We start from the raw sequence: 20787 nt of genomic DNA on the forward strand, positions 1-20787 counted from the left end.
TTAAACCGTTCTGATCCAATGATCAGGAACGTCTGAGCTTAGGTCAATAATGCTTCGCGAGCCGAAGCACGACGAAAATCAGGTTCGATTGGATATTGTTTCCAAAACGTGTCTTAGCTATCACTACAGTTGCCCTCTGAGCCATAGTCATCCGATTTGATTGTCACACACGAATTATGAGCAACCGTAGCATCCAAACATCGTGCCCAAGCCAGAAGACGTTACTTTCAGCCAGAAGCTGTTTGTTCGCACTGTGGACAAGCATACAAATGACGATTCTTAGCAGCAGTAAAAATCAGAAAGTCTCTAAAGTACGTGAGATTGTAAGCTTCCAGACGAGACCATTGAAACTGTACGGAGGATTCGAAAGTTGAGTTTCGTCGAAGGAGGTTGCGATATCCTATAGGAAAATTATCCCCAACGGGTAGTGCTTGCCCAGGCTTGGCAACATTGCTAACCACATGATATCTCCATATTCGAGAGATAGAAAGGCTAACAGTGTCACGAGGGTTTCACCTACTCGCAATAACACGTTCCCTCGCGATGTCTCTTTCCTTTGGTAAAGCCCCCTGGAGATGGTGCTAAGGAAATTGAGAAGGAACAAAAGTATCTCGTGCGAAGGCGAGAAATAATCAAAGTGGCGCATTGTGCTATCCACTGAATGTGGGGAACGAGCATAATCTCAGTTCTCAAATGCGTTTGGTGCTGTGGAAAACCTTTATTTCAATGCCACCCATCATGGGAATGTGAATTACTTCCACCTGGCTAAAGGGCCATGGAAAATAATCGAACCAGCAGTCTTCTGGTTTCAACAACGTGCAGAAGGCATTATAAGACGAAAAATATTGCGTCTTGAAGAAACAATAACGATTCGAGGAAGAGAAAAGCTGAAACAGATGGTTTTTTGTGTTCTGAAATGTTAACAGAGTCGAAGCGTGCCTCTAATTTAAATAAAATGGGAGAAAAGTAGCATTTCGAAAATAACTCGAAAACGGTAAAGCGCGCCACTAAGTTGGAAAGTTTATTGACACATTCTAATCTACTAATTCTCAGTCGTATAACCCTAAGCAATAAAGTTAGTATCTTATCCTCGAGGCGATAACTTAGCCGAAGCCAAAAAAAGTTTAGTTGCGTCTGCGGCGAGGAAGGAATAGGCCAGGCCAAGGGTGGAAAGCAAGAGATACGGTAATGGCCGTGGTTTTGGCCAGTACAAGGGAGAGAGATAGAAAAAAGGGAAGCAAAGTGAAATTCGTGGCGGCAGAGTTGAGGCAAGGGCGAGTAGTAAATTCACCGTAGCGTGGAGTACTGCAGAGACTGGGTCTCCGCTACGCCACAAACGTTTCTCCGCGTAGCACATTGGAGAATATAGAAAATATCACAGAGGAGGTGGACGTGCAAGCACATGGTCCGTGGCGGTCAACGTACCATAACATTACATCCATCTCATATCCTGTGCGCCCTCGCTATTTCTTTTTGGACATGGGAGAGAGCACCGAGCCAGACCGATTCGAGTCCTCGCTTGCTTTTTTTCCGTTGGTAGATAGACCGGAGGCCACAGTGAAAGAGGCGAATTTTGAGGGAAAAGTTGGTGGCAACTCACGAGAGAACTGCCTTGACCTCCTTCCCACAAAAGGCCCTTCTTTCCTCCCGATTCTTTTGCCTATGTGCTCACTCGTCCTCGCACTAACGGGAGGCGGGCACGAGTTCAATCTTTAGCCAAGCAAATCTTTTCCACTGAATTTATCATGGTGCATAGGATTATTCAAAATGGAGCGAGTTGATCCACTCATCTTGATACACTGTAATCGGCTCTTGTCGAAGAATTGATCTGGAAAAAAGCCTCAAGGTCTGCTCGAAGGTCTGGCTACTTTTCCTTCCTTTTTATCGTTTTGATATACAAGTGCACTGGAGATAAATCGGCCTTTTTTCACACTGCGTCTCATTCCGAGTGTAAATTCCGTTGAAACTGTGCAGCAGATATTTAATACGTTTAATACCATTTCTTACTCGTAGCGTTTGAATATCTTGGTTTACCAGAGTGAAGTTTGTTTTTTCTCCCCATTGTGGCCCCAACAGCCTTAGAGCTTATGAGAAACTCGTCCGATATATAGACGCGGCTGTAGCCCACATCTCAAGGGTGGCGTCGCAAGCGAAGCAAGTGAACAGGCTAAAGGCGAAAGAGGCATGAGAGCTTATCAAGAGCTTTAAGTTTCTCGCTCGTTCCGTGTTCTGCGAAGAGAGGGGGAAGGGAGGAAGGGCTGTTTGAGAGGAACTGGGCGTTATGCGAACAGTCGCTACTGTGTCGCGTCCCCGCGGCTTAATCCTGTATTGTAAACTAGGCGGCATACAACGACAGCCAAGTTTTCCACCTCGCAGGCCGATTTCCTTGTGCCATTTTCCATTCTCTCGGGTGCTGAAGCGGCTGCTTCTGCTCTCTATATTTCTCTTTCCTTCTCGTTCTTTCGAACGCCGCGTGGGCTAATCTGTCCCCGGAGAATAACTTGAAACATGAAACAAAAGCCTGCCTTTCTCTCTGTTCTTTCTTTTCACCACTCATCCTCTTCCTCGCCGAGACTCTCCTTTACTTTCTCTAGGCGTTAGGTATGTTCGCTGTGTTGTATGCCAAAGAGCAACCAGTGCTCGGTAACCACTACAGAATAAAGCGCATCGCTCGTTCCCCGTGCTTTTTTCTCTCCCCCGCTCTCCAGCATCACTCCTCCCTGGGCTCTTCCTCCTGGAACTCGCCATTTTTTTTCCTATCTATTTCTGTCTGCTCCGAAGACACTCGAATCGTAGTACTTCACATTTCCCTCACTCTCGCTCTCATTCAAATCTCCATTCCTTCCTCCTCCCATTCTCTTCTCGCTTCACTCAACCTTACCTCGTTCTCTTATACCCGTCGAGAAAACACATCGCGCGGAGCTTCCTCCTCGAGATTTTCATCCACGAAATTCCATCCCCCAGCCCCTTCGGCCTTTCTTCCATTCCGTTTTATCTCTTGCACTTGGGCTTTCACCATTATCCTCGTCTCTCACCTGGGGCGCATACGATCTTCCAGTTATTCTTCGATCGTCGGGAGCTCCCTTAACAGCGTGCTAACGCCACCGGGAAGCTTCTCAGTCGCGATACAATTCATTCGTGTTTCATTCCACCTCCGTGCAGCGAAACGTCCCTCAATATTGCCAGCTTGGAAACTACTTTTTTGACAATCCCCTTTGAATCATTTTTCAATGATTCTCGACTTAAAACCTCTTTTCTTCAGGTCAATTCTCACATTGTAGAAAGCACCCAACGAGCCCTCGTAGAAGATTCGAGGAACACGTTGATCACAATATGGAAAGAAACAGCGAGTATCGTGGGAGCCACTGATCAAAGTAAACTCTCTATCCCACCAGCCGCTTTATTTCTCGTGAGCGAATAACGTACTCGGTTTTTATCTCGAGCCTCTGTTCCACCAGTACTGTATAATCACCAATAAACATATCCATACACCGTATAAAGTGGCAAACTCGGTGAACGCTGCCGCGGTATTCCCCAGGGAGGTGCTTTCGTTTTTTGTACACCGGATGTTGGGCTGCTGGAGCTTTTGAGACAAGGGAGAGATATAAAGCCAAGAGAAGAGTTTTGAGGTGTAAGGGCTGGAAGCCACTGGAAAGGAGGGTCGGGTGCGTGCACAGGGAGGCGGAGACCGCTGTAGAAGGAAGCACGAGTTCTGCTCTCGTGGTCGCGATGTTCTCGCGCCACAGAGAACACCTATCATGAATTTATTTATGAACCGCTATGAATAAATGGATGCTAGAGCCTTTCAAGTCCAGAAGCGTGTTCGGGGGGGCGGCGGCTGAGACGAGATAAAGGTGTGCAGGGTGGGGGGACCTGGGAGATATCGAATTGTTACCACGTTCGAGAATATAATGGCCTATTTGGGCTTCGCTATCTCACTTCTATGCGAGCCAGGCGCTTCATTCTTTTCCTTTTTCAGCGTGGCCATATCAGGTCGAATTGTTGTGGCATTATATTTCTGGTGCCTCTTGATTCTGTGGTAGCTTTTTTGTTCGGGCAAGCTCAATTATAGCGAAGCACCGAGCATCGAATCCTATCGTAGATTTTCACTTATCCCAAAATCCTTTAGTATCGGGAGGACATAAAAATTCGGTCAATCATTCAACATCACTTGGCAATGAAATTATTATTTAGTTGACTGGGAAACACGACTCGAGTTCCGACCTTTGGACATTTTTCGAAGACCAAGAATTTTTAAATTTCCTCTTTTCATTTTTTGATATTCTAGCTCAAGATTTATCTACTCGTCTGCTTATTATTTTGAGCCTGGCGGCGCCGCGGCTCCATCGGGTGGCGTGCACTTGGACAAAAGCTCCAAACCCATGTAGAAGTTAATGAAAAGCGAGAAGAATCGCTCCTCCCCCTTCATGGAGATCATTTTCTCTTTCGCTTCTCTCTGCTTTGGCGAAAAGTTTTGAGGATTTGGAAAAAAGAGTGAGGAAAATGAAGAGGCTAACGGCTGTATGTAATTAACGAGTAATCTCAATAAGATGAGAAATTGCGAGCGGGAAAAGAGTGAGACGAAGTTGAAAAAAAAAACGGTTAAAGAGGATTGATTCAAGCCCGCTCTGAAATAACACAGCTATGCAGCCCGCATGGAAGCGGTGCCAGACACAGAGAGCTCTATAGGAATACGGTTGAAATATACCCGGCAAAAATATTTGCAGCGGAGTCATTTACTGTTTAATAAAATAAGTGTAAGCGCTGATGATGCTGCTCAAGACTCTCTTGAATCTTCGATTCGGAAGGATCTCGATTTCATGTTATCTAAAACCAAAGGAACTCGAACTTTCAGAAGACAAATACAACCTAAAAAGACTAGAAGCGAACGAAATTGCTTAATAAACTCATCCCGTCGTTTCATTCATTCGTTCGTACTTTAAGTCGCTCGCAGTAATGTTCGCGTACTTGACGTTTAATTCAATTCCTTATGTATATTCGTGAACTCGTTACGTCACGTTGCTCGAGTCTTGGGAAAGAATGAAAATCTCTCAAAGTAACATTATTTACGAGTACTTATTTTCTCCCTTAGATTTCCCTGGAGATTCACCAGGCGCGCCATTGTTCGTGGTTGAATTACGAACGAGGATATAGTCGTAAGATAAAGAAAAATAAGTAAAACGCACAACTCGAATATACTGCGGTACCCGCGTCTCTTGACGGTCTTAACACACACCACACATTTCCGCAACTCTTACGTGACAACCCCTTAAAAGCGCAGATTTTTCAGAGAACGTGAGAGAACGCGTGAACGTTTCGTCCCACTTGGTGCGCACCTTTTTCCTCGTGCTCGAGGCTTTTATCCACTTATTTTCCTCACGCTCGCTTCTTTCTCTGTCCTTCCATCATTTTTTATCTTTTTTTTTTATTCACGTACCGAAGAACGGGAGTTTTGGTCTCCTCATTCAACTAACAAAATCGTCATGTGTTTTCCTATTAATTGAAACAGCGCGACACATTAAAATCATTCGGATACAATCAACGTATTGCAAGCATAAAATAATCTTGGTAAATCGTCAGCGTTACGATCACTTTGATTGCATCTGGAAAAAATTCCATTTGAAATCCTCGAAAATTAAATACACACTTTTTCTATGACCTAATATGAGAAATTCTGACGATTTCGTTTTTTGGCTATAGTCGTTCGGCCGTTCAATAAAGTACAGTGAAGGTCCACTTTTTTTTTGCGGTAAATGATAGTTTAAGGCCCCTGATAACGTGAAGCATAGTTCCGGGGCCTCTTACGGGACAAAATTTTGAATTATTTCATTTACAATTTTGAGTTTTTAACACGGCATCCTATGAGAGAACTCACAATAATATCAATTGTGAAAAAATTGTATGGTGTTCGAGCTTCGTAAAAGTTTATATCGTGAAGAAAATTTATCAGATTCCCTTTCTTTTTTTAAAAAAAAAAAACATCACCTTACGGGGCTTTTAAGAAAGAAAATATGAAAAAACTTTAGTTTTTGACGTGTTGAGAACGGATGTTATGTTGGACTGCTGGTAACAGCTGATTAAACTTCGGGCAAATTCGGGAATCGCGGAAACTTCATCAAAATTATTTTTGAGAATTTCATTCCTCTAGTAGCTTCGCTTTTTTCAATGAATCGACCATTCCTTTTTCTCGGTGGGGTTACACCGATATAAACTTTCTTTCGCACAATAAAAATGTTCCCCAGGTTATGTGCATTTGAAGTGTCACCGGTACCGACTCAATCATTAACTAGTCAAGTTAAAGTATAAATTTTATTTTTTATGATATTTTTGAAGCATTTTATTACATTCTTATGATATGATAAAAATATTCTCAATGTAAATATTTATTAATTTTATTAATAATTTAAACTAAAAATGAATCAACACAAAGTTGACTAGTCATAGAACAGTCGAATAACTTGATTCAAATTTGTGTAATTCAAATTTCCTCTTTTGTCAATTGACTTTCCACCTGCGCGTGCTCCATCGATTAAGACATCCGGAAACGTTTGATAATGAGCAAGAGCAATTATACGAGGCGTTTGGGCTTGTGTTCTGAGCTCGAAAATATGATATTGACCATGCCCGGTGGTGCATCAGCTCCTACAAGGACGTGGGCGGAGGGAAGATCTTGAAAGTTGAAGAGCCTCGACGACAAGAGCGAAAACGACGACATCGTTTATCTCCTCGTTCCCTTTCTCCTTGTATACTTAAACTTTACTCTTGCGCGCTCACCCCCTTGACGAAAGGGACGCGTTGTCTTTCCTTCCTGCTGTACGCCCTATATAAAAGTCAGAATCGCGAAGAACAAGGGGACGCGCGGAGTCAGGCTTGGCCAACTTTTCCTACTCCAACTCCGATAAAGAGTCTACGACAGAGGCGAAGGTTGATTCAGCGAGGGAGAAAAGAAATACGTACGCACGAACGTGTTTTCAGCCACTTTCATTTTCACGCTTCCGCTCATTTGGCGTTGCACCTACATCCAACAAAATTTTAGTTTCTGTTGCCATTTTATTCCTCACGCCTGATTCCGAGAGAACTATCGACAGATTTACAATCTTCTTTTCCCTTAAAAAATCGTCGAAGCCCTTGCGTTCAGAAAACTGTTTGTGTTCAATAACTCGAGTCAACTCGCAGGACGAAAAATACACATAACTGTACGAGGCATATCCACGCTCCCATTTTTCCGAGTCCCTTGAGCTGGTTTCCATAAAATAATGTATACAGATGGAGATAAACCTATCGGGAAAATTCGGAGGACGGAAACGTGATGTGTCGCTCCCCGTCTATTGTGTGCAAGAGTTATCGTTACCGAAGCGAAATGTATAGACTCGATGCAAACATATCTCAGCGGCAAACATCGATGCAAAGTAAACCATTCTCCCATTCAACGGTTTTTTATTATTCGATCCTCCTCCTCGCGACGTCGCTGTAGAAAATTTTCCAAAGTATTCGAAACAATATTTCCGTCGATGCTGCTGTACCTCCGGGAAGAACGGCAAACTAAGAACGCAACTCGCGGAGTATGCGCTTCGCATATGTTACTTCGTACACAGTGCGCCACAACTTTGGCTGGGATATCGTCATTGTCCAACGTTGAAACGAGTGTCTCCAAGAGAACTGGGCTCCGAGTCTCCGATTTTTAATGACAGTTGAGATCGACTGTTGAATTATTTTTTGGATTGTACAATATTCGGGGAACGGGAGGTTCGTTTTTCGTGCGGATTCTGATTACTTGAAGTCATTTTTTCATTGTGGGATATACGAAAAAAAAATTGAAATGAAAAATAGCGAGTGAATGTCGAAGAAACAGGAAAAAAGGACGGAAACATTAGAAAATTTTGATTCGTTTCGGAGCGTGCATTAAATAACGTTTTTTTTTAATGGCATATTGGCTTTGGTACGATGTCCTGAAAGGAATATACCGAGATAGCAGCAAAACCGTACAGGGGTGGTTTGGTGGGCTCGAGCCCCGAGTTGAGTCTGGAAGCAACCGAGAGAGTTATAGATTCCCTGGATAACTCCGAAGGGAGTTTCGCCTCCCAGCAGGCTCGTCAGTTTCCAAACTCAAAGATATCTCTCGCCCCGTCTCTCTCCGACTCTCCCTCTATTGCAAGAAGCGTATTATGCTTGAGGATGGGTTTTCCAGAGCTATATTTCCGTTGGCTGGTCTCCATGCCCCGCGGGCAAACCAGATTGAGCGACAAAGACGAGGAAGCGAGTGTGAGCGAGAGAGAAAGAGTGAGATCGGAGGGAGGGAGAAAGACGGCCGGGCAAGCTGACAACCCTTTACATTTTAATTACGCCCGTCTTAAAAGCCAATAAAGTCCTTGGGTAGAGGGCGTAGCCTGTGCTCTTCTAGCAGTGACGCTCAAGCTGCTCTGACCTGTTGGATGAGGAGTAAGACCGGGCCAAGTTGGAGCACTCCTCTGGCCCGCTATACGCAGACTTTGAAAACGTGTTTGAGGCACTTTTTGGAGAACGGAATCTCGAGGAGGCTGTGGCCGAATCGGCCGTGTCAATGGGATGAAGCTTTTCTCTCTTTTTCTGCTACGTTCCGCTGCTCTGTGTTGCCTGCGTGCATCAGAACGAAGAGCATCGGAGAGCAGATAGACGCACGGCGGGGAGCACCGCCTGTGCCTCTGAGAAGTTCGAGCTTATCCGTCCATTTAGCTTCTCCCATATGTACGCACACGAACATCAGCGATACTCGCGTGCACGTACACTCACACAGGAGCCGAACAATATCCCTTTATCACGGTACTCTTACTTGGAAGCCTCTTTTCCACCGTGCACTATCTCGCCCCCCCCCCCCTCCCGGCTCAGCCGTCTCAATTTTCCTCGCTTTTTTATTGTTATTTCATTCCACTCTTTTATTCCTTTCTTCTTAACGTGTGCACCTGTAAGCGCCTGCGCGCTGGAGTCCGTCGTATACGAAGATCGCTTTTACAAGACAGACGAAAATCTCGAATCGTTCTTACGTTTTCCCTTTTTTCTCTCAAATCATGTTTTTTAGGGACTTTGAAGTATTTCTTTATTTTGTAATTATTATTTTCTATAAAAGTATTAATTTCGATAAAAATCAGCTCCGTCGACTCGCTCTTGTCACGGGGAGGGAATTAAACGGTAATATTTAGCGTGAAACTCAATGTAAAATTTACCGTTTTATATTTGACTGCAGGAACAAGTTAAAGAAAAGTATTCGTTCCTGTAACGCGCTGCAAAATTTTAAAGATTTTTCGGAATTTTCAGTTTTGTTAAAGTAAATATTGCAGATAGGGCGTCAAAATTTACTGAATTCTCCGGTAAAAATTTCTACCTGGAACAATAAGTGTTATTTGATTTATAGAAATATTCAATTTTTCTCCCATAATAATATCACGCATTGCAGCTCGTCACCGCGCTATCGTTACTCACGATAATTTTTCAAATTTAATTCTCTCCGTGCACTACTCGCCACGTTCGTAGGAAACTCTCCATCGATGAGATCAGTCGTTCGAAACCGTTTTTTAGTCACATTTAACGCCATCCACTTCCCTGATTCGTTTCACCGAAGACTTTTCGGACACTCTGTATATTCAGAATATACAAGAATCGTGCTGCTGGGGGAATTGGGGAAGAGATGAGAATGCGATTGAATGCGTACGATATTTGTTATTGAATGGATATGTGCATATTTTTTTTGGCGTAACTACCCTCAGTATATAAGAATTTGCGCGTATATATTTATATACAGGAGGGAATATAACGTACGATATTTCCAGGATTCGAGTAGTTTTCGAGAGGGCGTTCCCTCTCCTCTGTACTTTACGTCGGTACTTTTTTCCCTCCCTTTTTCTCTTCCTCTTTCGTTTTGTATCTCATTCTGGCCTTTCTGCCCCTCCCCCATCGCTCCTCGGTTCACTCTCCTTACACTGGTGACAGTCCGCACGGCTCCCTTAAATAAACTGAAATTACTTCACCGATTGCATTCGGGCGACTTTCTTCCCTTGCCCTCTTTCCATTTTTCTTATCCCACTGTTGAAACCGTTCGCTCTCGACGTTGCTGGTGGCTTCGCAATGGTTTTTGTTATTCCTTCTGGGCTCTCTTTCTCCGTCGGTCATTTCACTGAGTGTTACGGCTCGGGAAAAATGCTAACCGCGCACTCATTCCCTTTGTTCTTGTCTGCATCATATTCCCGAAGTGAGCACACTTTTTCATCTACGGTGGACATCAAGTTTCGTAGTTATGAAAAATTGGATTTCATCGAAAATTTCTGGTTGCGAACGCCACATTTTTCCCGGTGAAAACCCATCGCATTTACGGGAAGATTCGGGGCGGGATTGAAATTCCGAACTGCGAGAAATCAGAAGGCTCAAAATTCCGAAAATCTAACTGGGGCTCGAAATATATAGATATATCGCACTAGCGAGATTTTCGGACTTTTGAGCCTTCTGACTTCTCACAGTTCGGAATTTCAATCCCCCCCCGAAGATTCTATGGCGCTGGGTCGGAAATTTTCACTTTACTCGAAGGGAAAAACCCCCGAAAATACGAGAATTCAATTGACTCAGATCCAAAGTTTTTTTCATCACCCACAAAACACGATTTTGTCCGCTCGTCGATGATTTCATTTCGTTATTATACTCGGGGATTACAAAGCTCTTGAATTCGTCGTCGATTTATCAGTTATTTATACTAGGGTAGAGCCAAGATGAGTAGTTACATTCGCTGTCAAAGTCAGAGGCACTTACTCGATCACTTTGAAGTGAAGGGTTGAACAATCTTGAACCGGTTTCTCCCTCCTACAGTGCATTTAGGCCCTCTCTCATCGCACAACTCGACCGTATCGATCGAATCACTTAAGAGGCAAATAGTCAATTCCCACTTGTCGGGGAGACCCTTTGTGTTAATATCGAAAGAGTCATTAAAGGTTAATCGTTTGCTGCGCTTCCACCCCTCCTGCCTTATATCAATTTCAACGGCATTTTCTTTAGCCTCAGGCTCAAGAAAATCAGCACCAGTTCACCGATGACCTTATTCGATCTTTGAAATATAAATAATTTTTTTTTATTACCCCAAACTTTAAATATTCGTGAAAAACATATTCTTTCGTTAAGATAAAAAAAAACTCTTTAGTCCTTTGACAACCCCATTAGGATTGCCCTCATTTTGAGTGTACACGTTTTAAAGTGTTTATGCATCGTCTCAAACTGTCCGAAAAAGCCCGCCTGAGCAATCGGAAGTGAAAATTTTCGAACTTTAAAATTTCATAAATAAATAATGAAGCACAATCGATTGTAACGGATCAACTAAAAAACGACACGGTGTTTGTCGAGCAGAGAAACAGAATGTGATATCGCATCCTTCATTTTGTGGCAGCAATGTCTCGAAGCCCTTGAAATCGAGGAAATTTGTTTGCTCAAATTCGTCATTATTCGGGAGGTTCTCCGTATCTGGTGATTTTCAAGTGAGCTATCGACTCCGGTGTCTCTTGAGCCAAATACAGTTAAAGTTGGGAATTCTCGTGGTGAGAGAAAAGAGCGAGAGCGAGAGAGAGAAAGATGGGCAAAGAAGAGGGACAGTAAGTCCTCCTCTCCACTGGGCAATAGGGAAAGGGAATGGAAGTGGCTTTTAGAGTATCGACACGCCGGGGTTTCTCATCGAACTAAGTTTCATTGTCGTTGACGTATGCCTGCCGTTTCGGGCGGCCATAGCGTCCCCGTGATGTCCCGGGCTTTCGAGCGAGAGCCAGAGGCCCCGAGGACAAGTTTCGTGGGTAGCTTTCTACCGCTTCACCGAGCGCGACCGAATGACCCGGGTGTTTGGCTACAGGCAGCTTCCACGTCGACTTAAACCGAGGAGGAGAGGGGGCGGGAGTGAGAAAGGAGAAAGAGATATCAAGTCGAGCGAACATACTCTTCGGTGCCCGCAGAGCTACACCGGTGGTCCCAAAAACCCCTGCGGCCGGAAAGTCTGCCCAGAGTTAGATTAAGCCGGTACGTCATCGGGACTGATCAGCCGCACCTTAGAAATCGCTCGTTTCCCTTCGGATTTCATTAGCGTCCCGGACGTTTGGGGCAAGGAGAAGAGAGAGGGAGAGAGCAAGAAAAGCTCCCAAAAGCTACCAGAGTGTGTCCGGAGTCTACCGGTTCATCGATTAGACGAAGCTACGATTATTGGTAACTGTAACGAAAATTCATCGCGTGGCAAGCGATGGAGAGTTTCTTGGCAACGTGAACTTGAGCCAAAGTCAGCTCTCTATCTACCGAGCACTCGACTGCGATAGTTTATCTCTATTTCAGTTACATTCGGTTCCGTAGCACTGTTGCTAATTAGTCTCAAAGCATTTCCAATCCAATTCCTCGCTAAGTTGACAACCTTCGATAATATCTCAACTTACTGATTTCACGATGTTTTGGAAACTATAAAAACGTGACCAAAGCAGTCCTCTAAATACCTTGTCTGTGAAAGAACTTTCAAAGAGCATGATCGCCTGTGAGATTTACTTTTGAAACATTTTCAAAGCCAATGTTATTCCTGAGATTTTTCATCGTTTTATAAATTTTACAATTGACGTTGATACTGAATTTTCACTCAAACATCATACCATTATACTTCGTCTCTCATTATCATTCTCAAAAATACACTCACGTGTTAAAAAATTTGCAAAATATCTCGCTTTAAAAAAATTTCTAATGACTTATCTAGTGCGACTAAATCGATCTCCCATTTGGATGAAGTCACTCGAAGATTAAGGAAGTTGAAGCGATATATATAGGACATCATACGAAAAATACATTAGATTTTATTATTCCAAAATAATGAATTGAAAATTTACGTGAATCTTCTTGAATAGCGCTTAATTATGTGTGAAAAATTTGAGGAGGTTTCACCGCCTGGTAATCGAGATATTCATTGTCGAAAATGACAAGGTTAAACATGGGCTCTTATGGAAGCTTTCAAAAAATTGCAAACTTCAACAACAAATATCTCAATTTCACGACGGTGAACCATCGGCATATCCCGCCAGAAGTTTAATACTGTCTTAAGCTTTCTATTTAAAAAATTTTAATGTGCAAAGTTGGAAAATAGTTTTAACATAAGATACGCTTCAACCTCCTTAAATGTAAAGTACAGGATCCCGTAAAGAACGACCGGCCAGTCGATTTAACAATTTCTCCAAAGAATTTTTTTAATGGTCTGTTTGACGATTCACCTCGATGACGTCCCCAGGCGAAGAGAGCGAGATTTTCGGAGCGAATTTCTCCTTCAGTTTTCGCGAGGATAACAAAGAAGCGATATCATGCGCGAGACGTGATTCGCAAGAACTACGAATTCGTTAGCTTGCACGTCTCATGGAATCGGTGTTCCCAAAACAACGCATTGATGCTGTGCGATAGAAAAGCATTTGAAAAATCGCTTTACATTCAATTGTGAAAGCAATTAAATGTTCCTCAGTCTCCCCTTTCAATATATTTTTTTCTTAGTAAAAAAAACGAGCAGTTTCGAGCGCCTGAAACGCGTACATTTTATAGCGTCAGACCTAAGCCGAGGGCTTTGACGCGTTCGAGTGAATCTCCAGGATTCTCTCGATCGAAAACAACCCCGTAGCTTAGCCGGAGCGAGGGAACGCTTGTACAAAGCAGCAGAGAGATTCGACTGGTGTGTGAGGCAAGGCAAAGGGTATAAATTCTTTCGATACCCACGCGTCTGGAAGGAACAGGATATCCTACTATGGCGCATATGTACGTGTGTGCGTGTCGGTGTATGGCATGACGTTTAGAGAGGAAACGAGTGTAACGAGGGCGTCCGGTACACTTCGAAGCTATCGGATATCGAGCTTCGATATTTCTGCTCTCTCGCTCTCCCTTTCCGCCTCGTTTTCTCTTGCTAGACAGACTTATGAAGCCCTCTGCTGCCCTGTGTATACGGGAATAGGAAACAACTTTTCCTGAGTTATACAAAAGGTTAAGTTCCTCTGTGAGAAGAGAGTCCTGATCGCGCTCTGTCACCTCCGATTCCATCGTCTCTTGCCTCGCATGTCCATCCATCGCTCTCGACATCCACTCGCGATGAACGCGTCAGACTGCGTAGCTCGTAAAAGCGCGATAGTCGAAAATCCGGTTATCGAGAAACGCGAGGTCTGCTGAGTCTTGAGAGCACGAATATAACACTGGAATTTCCTGTTTATCTCAACACCTTTTGACTCCTCGATTTCTGCAGCATCTTATCGGTTTTAGTTTCAATCATATGACTGCAGGGGGTGCGGAAAATGAGCTCGGTACTCCGCGTTCTTTCATGCGTCGATCCAACGTCGAATTTCCTCGTTAAGTATGACATCGCTTTAATTAGGAACAAGATTATCCGACTCATTCCATTCGTTTGATTAAATGAAATGCTTCTTAACAGCTCGTGGGAACGAATATTTATTTGGGCTACGAAGTAAAGTCAATTATCAAGCACACCATTTTACTGAATTTTTTGAGAAGATTGTGACGAAATAAATTGAATAATTCATTCTGTTAGTGAATTTGATTGATTCGGCAATGGATGCTAATAATATTGGAATTGCAATAACTCGAGTGATTGTTTACTATTTTTGCAAGAATATTTCACAGTGGAACTGCCCGTATGTAAATATACCTTAATGAGAAATTATTTCGTTGTGATATTCGCAAGCGTGTATTGAATTACGAAATATAATATTTTAATTCACTTAATGAAAATGGTCACGCCGCTCCATAATTACGACAATGTTCTGCTACCAATTTTATGGAATATCCTGTCGCAAGGTTGCATGTGTTGCTGATGCATAACGCACAGAATTAAAAGGGATTTAGATGTGGATCATGTTTGTGGACATTATTGTTAATTCCGTGTGAAATTTGGCCTTGTGTGGGTTGCAATTCTCCCTCGTCCTCGATCGAAGAGCTTTTGTTTTCTTGTTCTTGCTATACTGCTATCCATGGTCCCGCGATAATATCATTTATCCAAAATGCATATTCCCCTCTATATATGCGCAGCCTTCCTCGTGGGAGTTAACTCACGACTAATGCATGTGACCCATGAGAATCTCTCGGCTTCGTGATAACCGAAGGAAGCGAGAGAATTATTGTTGTCACTTCAATAAATATAATGCTTTGACTCTCGCATAAATAACGCGCGTTGATTCTTTGAGGAGGAGGCCATTTTGTTAATTATTCATGTACGTTGATGCTTTTCATTTGTTGTATTCTTTCCTATGGAATTGCATTTTGCAGAGCGTTGTGGCTCTCAAATTTAGGAACGATGAGAAGCTCCAATCATTTGAGAATTCATCTCTGGATTTGGTTGCTCAGTATTGAATGGAAAAAAATTACTGTTCGTTCCAGCAGCCAATTTTACATCTTCCCATACAAGTAATTTATTCGTGGTTATGAAAAACTTGGTCTAATGAAATTTCGAGTTTTTCTTGTGCAGCTCTGTGATTCAGTTCGAACCCTTTCGCCGATACACGATCCCCTTGGTGATTCCCTGCAGATAGAATCTCGTGTTTCATCAGCCGTGGGTTTTCTGCGTGGTGGAATTATTTGCTCCAACGAAGCATGAATCCCAGGCCCGTAATTACGTTTGAGCTCGATATTCAATTAGAATTATCGGTGAGACAAGTAAAATCATGAAAAAGCTCCATCGAGAATTCACTTAAAAAGTTATAAAAACGGTGCATTTCTTCATTTCGTTTTATCTGATTGTGTATGTGTCAAGCTTTGTGTGGGCGAGGGAGAAAGGAGAGAGAGAGAGAAGAATTGTTGAAGTGCACGGCGAGAGCTGCTTCGTTTACTTATTTTTTAATTTTTACTTTCTTCTTTTACGCTCCTTTTTCTTCTTTCACTCTTTTGAGAATTGCCGCGTCGCTTGAATATAAAAACTGCAATGAGTTGAGGCAAGTCATGCCTCGTTAGGTCTCGAAAGCAGCGTACGCGAGAGAAACGCAACGGGACACGAAGGGCGGGGGTGAGGGGGGGATGGTCCTGCGCGATAAAATCTCGTTCCACTTGCAGTCCATGGTATTCTCGATGTTCCCGTTCTCTTATTGCTGAGGAGAAGCTTTTTTTGTTCACTTCTCGAGAAAAGTACAGTTGAGTCTGCGACACCGGTAGTCGGTGTCCTCCACCCCTTTTCTTTTCGTCGTAACATTCTCTCCGAAACGCTCGGTCGAGTCGAAAAAAACGGAACGAATAACAAAAGAAAAAGGTGACTCTTGGAAGAGTTTTTGCCGATTTCTCCTTTCGTTTCGGAGAACGTAACGATTTACGCTAAAAGTCGAAAGCACGCGTCCTCTCTTCGTCGCGCTCCCCGCTCGGCCCCCGAATCACATCCACGGAGCGCCTAACTGAGTTTAATTTGCAGTAATGTGAAAAAGCAAGCGAGCTTTTAATCTTTCTTTCCTCTGCAAACGTTTTCTTCTATTCCCCTTCTGGCGGGAGGCTCTCTTGCTCCCTCGGGCACCTACGTTCCTCTTCGTCACGTGTATATAAATCGTAACTGAGAGAATTGCATTGGACGAGAGAGCTTCGCAACCCCTTCGTTCCAGAAATCAACGTAAAAAAGTAAAACGTCGCCTCGCACGTACAGTGTGATTCAGAATTTACGGAAATTCTCTCGCGATTAAACCAATTCGCTTTATTTAGAAGCGCGCATATTTCACGAGGAAAGAAATTCCTTTCATGCCGGCAGCATCCACAGCAGGGCATGCATGTACAGCTGTACCGCTTTTCTACGTATTTCGGCTGTTCCTGTTTTCGCTTTATTCAGCGCCGAGAGCACCTCGGGAAAAAAATGGGTTAACAAGAGAGACACTCTTTCCTTTTATCCAATGGTCTCAGCTTCGTTTCCCACCTAATTAAATACGAAATTCCGCTCAGTTCTTTTCGTGTCTCATGCAATCGAGGAACCTGCTCCTTCCCTGCAGGATTCCTCTCCTCGCACTCTCTTTTCGTCTGTCCTGAACCCAGTGGCGTGTTGCTTGTATTGCTTCCCGTAGCCGCTGTCTTCTCTCTCGCTCGCGCGTGTGATTCTTCCGTACAAAATTGTACTTTTGACGATGTTTTTTGTCTCGTTTCCCCACCTCTATTTCCCTAAATCCGTTATCTCTTGCAGGCTTCTCGTTCGATTGAAAAGAAGAGAGGGCGTCGAAGGAGGCTTTCCCGTTGGAGCCTCCTTCGATCGCCATATTGCTTTATCGGCTCGATCTCCGCTTTTTTCTTCTCCTCCCTTATTTTATCTGCCCGTATTGGTGCCCTTTTTTTCTTCGATTCTCTGGGCTGCCGTCAGTCTCGCCAGGATGCTACGCTTTTGTGCTCTCTTGCAACGGAACAGTCTCTCCCAGCCCTTTCTCTTGAATCTACACCGGATTCCCATACGCCAACACGGATATTGCCTCTCGTTTATGGAGAACGGAGATCGAGGGTGGGACCAAAGAGCGCCCTGTTCTATATCCTCCTCGCTATTCGTTTCCTCTTCCCTCCCATAGATATTTGTTTAACGCTAATTGGAAAATTCTTCCGCCTTTCACTTCGCTGCTATTGGCGGCGGGAGGGAGGGAGGGAGGGAGGGTGAAAGAGAAATAAGCTAAAAAAACCATCACTCGTTCACTTCCGGTAGCAGGATCCACTGCGAATTTGAGTATTAGTTACAGTCCCTTTGATATTTTCGTTTTCAAAGTCTCTCCTTCGTCAGACGTTCCCCCAATGAGCCTTTTCGAATCTTTCTAATTCGTTTAAATATCTTTTTCGTTTGTCTTCATTCTCATCTCGCACAACTGATCTCACTTTTCAAAGCTTTTATTTGCCCGCGGGCTGACTCCGCAGATACGAAAGAGGCTTCGCTGTATATCGCAGAAGCTAAATATTGCATAGCTTACCGATGCCCTACCAGCCTGGTTCACCTCGCTAGGGCTCAACGTGTTTACGTATTCCCTCCACTCGCCTTTCCTGGCAGCTCGTTTTATTTTCTTTTCCCCTCTAGGCTACTGCATACCAACGACGCCATAATAGTTCTCTGTTTTAACGTTTTTGCAGTTAAATTTTTAACAACTTTTTCCTGTGTACAGGGCCACACTGTTTTATGCAGAGTACACACTCGCCGGACTTCTAAATATCCTCAAGTTACATTGCGACAACAAACGTCGATGCTTCTGCACTTTTTTCTTCTCGGACACGCAAAACCCTACACGTTACAGTGAGAAAAAAAACTGTTGATTCAATAGTAACTGATGTTATTAGGAGTTCATTCAACTGCAATGTTTTTGGAGAGAATGAATTTGCAGTTTGATCTAAAATTATTTTATTCGTTTAATCACGTTTAACCTTTTGTGATGGTCACATATTTCATTGGCACATCGCAATGCCTCGTTTCGTTGTTCCAATCACTTTTTTTTTCGGGAAACTTTTCAAAGTTTTTTTTTTATCCATAAACGAGCTTGAAAACAGGACTTAAAACTGTGAACAGTGTAATCGTGGATTTCGTTATCACGTTGCAAAAATTTTCTGATACACTGATAGTGGAATCTCCTTAAGCAAAAAACTGGACAGAAAAAATGATCTGATTCGATCGTTCGAGGAAAGTCTCTTCCAGACTTGTGTCTCTGCCAAATATTGTTTCACGGAATGTATCGTTTGATCCACTGAATATAAAAAGCATACATCACCGTCACAACTTTCCCTTTTATCTTCTATCTTACGATAAAACATCAGTGACGATGATAATTGACAGGTTTCACTGTTTGAATTCGAGAAACGAAATTGTTACTGTTTCGACACCTCGGGCCCGGGACTATTCAATAATGCCTTTCAGCTCGGGACAAAGTTTCTTTTGGTTTCTCTCCCCGAGACAGACCCGCCGGAGTTGTCAAAGTATGCTGGACGCTGTTCGTATATATAAGAGCTCTTCGTCGTAGGATCGTGTGGAGTGAGGTGAAACGGAGAAAGCTTTCGAATGGAGGCGCACGTCGCGTTGGTGTGCTGGCTTTTCCGACGATAAAAAGGCGTATCTCGAAGAAATCTCACGGCTCGAACGCTCGCCCTGCGGCCCTCTGTGTATGTTTACTTTTATATGCACATCTATAGACATCGGTATTTTCTGGGTTTGACGTACGATGATTCATCGCTCCGGTGTGCCATTTGTCTCAATGCAGCCTCGCTCCACGCGTCGTCCTCGCAGTTTCAAATCTCTCGGGCCTCTATAACTCTGTACAATTCGCGTGTGTATACGCTGCATGAGAGGAAGCGGAAATTTCAATCGCGGAGAGACGTATCGCTACTCGCGGGACTGCGCGTAGACCGAACGGACGTAAACTCGTACGTTCGCTCTTCATTGTTCAAAGTTTAAGTATGAGCGAGTGAGTGAGAAAAAAGTCGGCTGGAAGATCCAGCGTGGAAGGGCGAAAAAATGTAAATTTCAGGCTTTCTTTGTTACGGTGCAATAAATATTCTGGGAATGAAAGCTTCGAGTTTGCAGAGACCGGCACAGGAAATCAGAAGATCATTTTCTCAGTTACGTTCCATCGAAACGTTTCGGATTTTGTTTCAGGAGGATTTCGAACCCTCATGCATTTGATTCCGTAGATTAGTTTTTCCTTGTAGAGCAAAGCGTCGAGAAATGCCAAAGTTTTTCTTCGAGCTTAGAGGCCGAGCCGACATAAAACGACTTTTATTAATGGGAGAATGCCAAACCTTCTGGAGCAAATCGCGGTCCTCGTTTCAGTGCCTGGCTCCAAGTGGATAAGGGTAGTCGTAATGCGGACGGACGTTTAATCGGCGACGAGTGGATCCAGTCGTGAGAGAACACTCGAGTAAAGTAGTCGTCGACAAACCTCTACCAAAGAGCTGGCTTGCCTGCTATCTATAATAACGACAAATATACTTTCGTAAATAAGACACATGCGCGTATATCGAAAATGGAAGTATATACATGGAACGTGGAGTATAAATCTTGTCACGTGGAATCTTCCAACTACGTGCGTCTTCTCTTTGTCACGAGAAAGCTCCCAAATCCTATCTTAGAGTCGAGACTCGTTCGCAAAAAGAATAGAATCCGTACACAGATTCGAGCTTGTTCGCCGGTGGGTCCGACCGTGCCAATTTGTTGAATAGGCAGGCTGCAAAAGCAGTTTTCGAAGGACATTTTGTTGGAGGAAATCTAACAAGCGAAACAAAAAACGAAGGGGCAAAAATGTGTCGAGGAGTATAATCATATTTTGGGTTATTCCGTCATTATTTTATCACGTGTAACGTTGGTAGACAACAGCACCGAAGAGAATAGCGGCGCGAAGGCTGCAGCGGTACCAGCCGTGAGGTTCGTTTTATCGAATGATTTATTCCGGACGTGATCATTAATGGAAGAACATTACTCTCTCGTCGGGAATCAATGGGCGCGCATACAAACATCGAAAAGGGGGAGGAAAGGGCTCCGGTACATGTGATGACGCGGACAGAGAAGACAGAGCAGATGAGAAAGAGAGAGAGAGAGAGAGAGAGAGACTGGAATGGAGCCAGGAGGATCGACGGCATTACTTTGCTGGTGGGGAGTGTAAATGTTCTGGAATATATACGTTTTGCCGTTGCCCATCGAGCATTCGAGTAGCAGTATATATATTTATAATGCAGAGTGTACTGTGAGCAATTCGCTTACTGAAAACTAACGATCGATCGTGCAAGACGGAGAGAGGTGAAGGGAGAAAGTGAAGGACGAAACAAGAGATCTCTCACTAAATCATGGAAACAAAA

At 43.6% G+C, this 20787-nt stretch overlaps 1 protein-coding gene across 1 annotated transcript in view; it reads left to right on the plus strand.

Annotated features, from left to right (window-relative positions):
• Positions 1 to 20787, plus strand: part of LOC122407097 (nucleolysin TIAR) — a 610998-nt gene that overhangs the window by 189350 nt on the left and 400861 nt on the right. The window lies entirely within an intron of this gene.

This window comes from Venturia canescens, chromosome 2 (assembly GCF_019457755.1).
Source record: "Venturia canescens isolate UGA chromosome 2, ASM1945775v1, whole genome shotgun sequence".
Lineage (NCBI taxonomy): Eukaryota > Metazoa > Arthropoda > Insecta > Hymenoptera > Ichneumonidae > Venturia > Venturia canescens.